Raw genomic sequence first — 5,901 nt, forward strand, 5'->3', positions numbered from 1 at the left:
AAAGGCCGAGCAGTGACAGTCACAGATTACAAGAGCACGGCAAGCCGTGTGGTAAGGTAGCCTAGCCAAGCCGTGGCAGCTACCTTGTCAGCATGGTCCCTGAACCGGTGTGAGAAGAGTTCGAAGTCATTTACAATGTTCTGAATGGTAGTGCGAGAAGAGTGATCTTAAGAGCGAAAAACAGTAGCGTTACGAGAGTCCCAAATCCTCCACAGCACGACGAGAAGCACTTCCGGCCACACCCTGCTGTCAAGCTGCTGGGGAAGGGTGACCAGCCAGAGATCTTGGAACCTGGGGGTAGCGGAGAGGCCTAGGTGCACCCAGATCTGCATGGCCCGCGAGCAGGCAATGAACAGATGAGTAGTGTCTTCAGAGGAACCAGCACATCGAGGACAGCTTGCAGAATCAGCCATATGTTTGAACGACAGATTTGCTCGAGTATTTAGGCGTCCTCTGAAGAGAAGCCAAGCAAACAATTTGAGTTTATGCGGCGCCCTGGATCTCCAGATTAGGTCGGCATGATCATTCTCAGCATCTTCTTGCATCAGGATTTTGTAGGCAGACTTGGAGGAGTAGTTTTGCCCATACAGCAAGAATCGCTCATCCTTCTCAGCCGTCAGTTGGACATCCTGCAATAACAAGCAAAGAGCAGCTAGCTCGCGCGAGCCGGCCGAGGTTATCCTGTTGGACAGGTTCGCATGTATCCCATCTCGCATGATATGAACCACTGGGATGAAAAAATTTGTGAAGTGGGAATAAAGGCACGGGAAAGCAGAGGCAAGAGTGGTCGGCAGTAGCCAAGTATCTAACCAGAAAAAGGTTTTCTGACCATTATTGGTTAGCACAAAGGTGGTGTTTAGCAAATTCTGCAACTGCTGTTGGATTATTTTGGTTAGGAAAGAAGGGTTTTGGCAGGAAGCAAGGTGGGATAGGCTGCATAGGTGTTGTTTGTCTAACCAGGAAATCCATGGCAGTTGTGTGTTTTCAACATGTGTGAGGTATTTGAAAGCAAACTTCATAAGAAGACATTCTGTGTAGCTAAGTTCTTAATGCCTAGACCACCATAAATTTTCGGTTTGCAAACATTTTTCCAAGCAATCAAGCATTTGGAGCCTGAGCATGTCTCCTCAGCAGCCCAAAAGAAGGCCCGTCTAATGGCGTCCAGCGTCTTTAGTGTCTTCTTCGGAATTTTGAAAACTGACAAAAAGTAGGTTGAGAGAGAGTCCAGAACGGCGGAAATGAGCACGAGCCTCCCAGCTCGATTGAGCAGTTTCACGCACCAGCCGGGCAGGAGGGATCGGAAAGAAGAGATGAGAGGCTGGAAGGCCGAGGGGGGGAGCTTGGTGGGGGAGAGGGGAAGACCGAGATAGGTTTGGGGAAACCCAGCAGTGGCACAACCAAAAATCTGCACAATTGAGGAGGCAGTTGTGGCATCTACATTCATGGGGACGAAAGTTGTTTTTGTGAAATTTATACAGAGGCCGGTTGCAAGAGCGAAGTCGTCGAGAAGCTGCTTGAGCTTGCGGGCCGCCATAGTGGAAGCATGGGCAATGATGAGCGTGTCATCGGCGTATTGGAGAATAGAGGGCGGTAGGTCATGGTAGACCGGATGGTGAAGCTCGTTTTCTTGATCGGAGGCAGCAGACAGGATGAGCTGTTGAAGCACATCGGCAACGATGATGAACAGATAGGGTGAGATGGGATCACCCTGTCGGAGACCATTTTTGCACTGGATCCAGCTACCAGGTACGCCGTTTAGCATGACTGCAGTTTTACCGGTCGAGAGCAGGTCCTCAATCCAGGCACAGAAGCGATCTGGAAAACCCCGATGGCGTAGAATTTTGAGTAGAGAAGGCTAGGAAATGGAATCAAACGCCTTTTTGAAGTCAAGTTTGAGGACCATTGTTGTTGCTTTTCGTTTATGACAACAGTTAAGGGAATCTGCCGTGTAAATAAAATTTTCAGCAATGCATCTGCCAGAAATAAAGCTTGTTTGATCACCGTGAATGAGAAGAGGAATGAAAGGTTTTAGTCGATTAGTGAGGAGCTTGGCAATGCCTTTAATTGGGCAGTTCTCAGGGAGATAGGATGGAATGCATCCGCGGTGTTGGCACCATCTTTTTTAGGTAGAAGTATAGTGAAGGCTCTGTTAAAGCGCTCCGTTTGGGCTGTGAGATTATAGAAGTCATGAAAAAAGGCAATGAGATTGTGCTTGATGGAATTCCAAGCCGAACTGTAGAAGCTAGGGCCAAAGCCATCGGGCCCTGGGCTAGCATTAGGATTCATGTGCAAAAAGGCGAGTTTTATTTCGTCGGAGGTGAAAGGGGCATCCAAATGGCGAAGTTGAGGCACCGAGGCGGCGTAAAGATTTGATAGATCAAAATTCCAAGAAGTGATCGCCGGGCAGCCTAGTAGATTTTGAGAAAAGTCTTTCAGGATCGTGGCTTTTTGATCATGGGCGTGGAAATCCTGGTCTAGAATTCGAAGCGAAGGGATCTAATTTTTACAGAAGCGTTGGGAGGCAGAGACGTGAAATTTTTTTGAGTTTTCGTCCCCCCAGATGGCGCGCTTAACTTTTGCCCGTTGTCTGATTGCCATCATACGATCGCGGATGGCTCGATGGAGGGAGCGCTTTAGGATAGATCGCAGCGAGGCCTCAGCAATGGAGAGAGGGCGAGATTCCTCTTTGGCATCAATCAGATTAAGAACAGTCTTACATCTTTGTTCCCTAGCAGGTGGAGGTCTAAGGGTTTTAGCCCATTGTTTGAGGCGCGAGCGGCAGGTTTGAAGCGTTTGGGCCAGGTTGGAAGAGGGGGATGAGCTGGAGCGGATGCGTTGGGCGGCAGACTGGTCTATGATACGTCGGCAAGCCGGGTGCAGGGCCCAGGAGCGTTCAAACCTAAAGAGGCGGGAGCGAGGGATGGAGGTCGAGATGGAGACGACAAGTGGAACGTGATCAGAAGTGAGGCGAGGCAGGGAGGTGAGTGAGCAGTTTGGGAAGGAATTATTCCAAGCAATGTTGAAGAAGGCACGGTCGAGGCGTTCCAGAATAGGTGAGTCTTAGTTATTTGACCAGGTGAACTTCCTGTCTAGGAGAGGTAATTCCATAAGCGCGAGGTGATCCAAGGCGTCGTTGAAAAGAGATGCTTCTAGATGATGAAAATTGGGATTATTTTTCTCATGGGGGAAACGAATCAGATTGAAGTCACCTATGACTAGCCACGGAGTGTTGTTCGATGGAGCAATACTTTTCAGTTCGTCCAAGAAAACGCTTTTGAGGGATCGAGCAGTTGGCGCATACATGTCGGTAACAACGAAAGGGGTTTGGCAAGCGAGAGATTGTAGCGTAACGGAGCTACAGAAAGAGTGATTGGCGTGTGATTTAACCGATAAGGAGGAGGTAGAGACGGTTGTTAGAAGTCCACCTGCAGTGCCACAAGCTGGTAGAAAGCTAGCGTCATCGAGAAACGAGGGGAGAAAGGATCTGAGTTTTAGCTGAGTAGGGGCGGAGTTTACTTTCCTGAAGTAGGAGGAGATTTGGTTCTAGAGAGATTAATTCAGATAGAACTTTACATTTTCCATCATCCCCTAAACCTCTTACATTCCATGAACAGAATGACAAGGTAGAACTAGACATAAAGCACTACAACAAACACCATCATAAAGGAAGAGTACATGACACAAGGAAGCAAACTACTGATACAGACAGAGACGAATACAGATAAGCTTGTCGGCGAACACAAGCAGTGGCAGCAGCCGGGCATGATACAGCAATGCATAAGTCACTTGGCCACGGCACCAGCAGAGGAGGCCACAAACTCAGCCTCATCAGGAGAAGAGCCACACTCGATGGCCAGAGCGGCGAGAGCGCGGGGGGAGCCAGGCTAAACATCATCGGGGTACAGGCGAGCAGAGCGCACAACATCATCGAAATCACGCGCAAAGTTGCCCAGCTCCAGGCGCTTGGCCTTTGCCTTGGACGCCTTATCCTGCATGGTTTCCTTCTTGTATGGCTCCAGCTCGGCGAGGCGAGCACTCCGCCTGATGTGCAGAACAGAGCTGGCACGCCTGCGGCAGGCACGTCCCTTCTTGGCGACGGCCTCGTGCACCACAGGCTCAGCTTCCAGATCCAAGGCCGGCAGGGAGGGCAGCGCTGGCGCCACAGTCGCCCTTCGACGGCGAGAGTAAACCACCGGCGAGGCGGTGCAAGGCGCCGTCGTCAAGGTGGCCGGGCCATCAGAAGCAGCAGGTGCAGGAGCGGGGTCGGGCATGCAGAGATCTGGCGAGGAGATCGGGCATGAAGGATCGGCTGGGATATCGGACAAGATGGAATCCAAAAGGACTGGAGGAGCCAAGCTGATCCTGGAAAGAGGGACATCATCATCAGATGAGCTGATGGCAAGCTCAACAAAGGTGTCAGCGGCAAGCGAAGCATTTCTTGAAGGCGAAGGGGGCGGCCCCTGGGGGAACTCCGGTGAGACGGTGAAGGGGCCAAACGCTGCCACGGCAGCAGCAGCACACTGAAGGCCAATAGAGGGATTTGGGGTGGGGGAGTCCGAGTCGGAAGCCGAGTCCGAAGCGGAGTCCGAGTCCCCATCAGAGGAGAAGGGGGAAGGGTCACTTAGGCTGATGCGAGTGACCTTCCCGTGCTCGTGCAGCTGGACAACTAGGATGTCGAGATTAGGAAGCTGGACAGTAAGAGCATCAGGCAGAGTGGTGCCCTTGAATAGGGCGACATGAGCCCTAATAGAGGTGCGCTCGTCGGAAAGGAGGCAGTACTGGTCGATGGAGAAGATTTCACCAAGAAAGTTCGGGACGAAATGAACACCCGATGGGTGCCAGAGCTCAAGAGGGAAGCCAATGGCCTCCAACTCCGTGAGATCATCCTTGAACAGAGCGGTGGAACGACCATGGTTCTCAGCTGGCTCAAAGGAGATGGTGTTACCATCAACATGCATGGGGCCACGTGTGATGACGCCATGGCGAGCGGCAGCAGATGGGAAGGAGACTAAGCCCGCACCACAAAAAGACGCAGCGGCGCGAAAGACAGGGGTGCCTCCGCGCTCTCTGAGCACGCGACGGATCTCCGGAAAAGGGTTGTGGACGGGAGTGCAGAAGTGGACGAAGGCATACCTAGCTATGTCATCCTGGACAAGCTGGGACGGGACTACAATGAAGGGCTGGCGAGGAGGAGTAGGGATGGGAGCAAATGTAGGAGGGCCTTTGTTGCGGTATGCGGAGGGCACCGGGGGCGGGTGAGGTGCACGGTGGGAAGCCTGGGTTGAGCGGGGTGGGGATAGATTGAGGCGGCGGGCTGTGGCAGCAGCAACCTCGTCTAGGTCATGGATAGCTTTGATGAGGTGAAGTTGTAGCCTGTCAGCGAGGCCGTCGACCGGAGCAGAGAGGTCAGGAGGTGGTGAGTTGAGATCAAGAGCAGCTTCTGGGCAGATGAGGTGGGGCTTGTGGGAGGAGGGGTTGAGGCGGATCGGCAAGGAGGCGGAGGCAGTGGAGGAGCCCGCATCGCCGACCTCCACCTGGAAGGAGCCGAAGCGAAGCGAAGACGGGGCCACCGCGACAGGCGGCTGGATGACAGGGGCGACGTTGGCGGCAGCGTTGTCGGGCATGGCATTCATGGCGCTGGCAGGGCAGAAAGCAGGGTTAGAACAAGGAGAGGGGGATGGCGGCATTGTTGGAAAACAGGGAAGGAGGCGACGAGCTTTGCACCTGAAGCTACGATGACCGGAGCGCCAACAGCGGGCGCAACGGACGGGGTCCCTGCAGTCGAAGACGATGTGGTCCGAGGCGAGGCACCGGAAGCACCGCTGGTGAGGCTTCTTGCTCTTTTGATGGGAGGACGAGAGGCTGGGGGTGAGTGATTTAGCCGGTTGGGTGGGGGGTATA

The sequence above is a fragment of the Triticum dicoccoides genome, chromosome 1B (genome assembly GCF_002162155.2).
Source record: "Triticum dicoccoides isolate Atlit2015 ecotype Zavitan chromosome 1B, WEW_v2.0, whole genome shotgun sequence".
NCBI classification, from domain to species: domain Eukaryota; kingdom Viridiplantae; phylum Streptophyta; class Magnoliopsida; order Poales; family Poaceae; genus Triticum; species Triticum dicoccoides.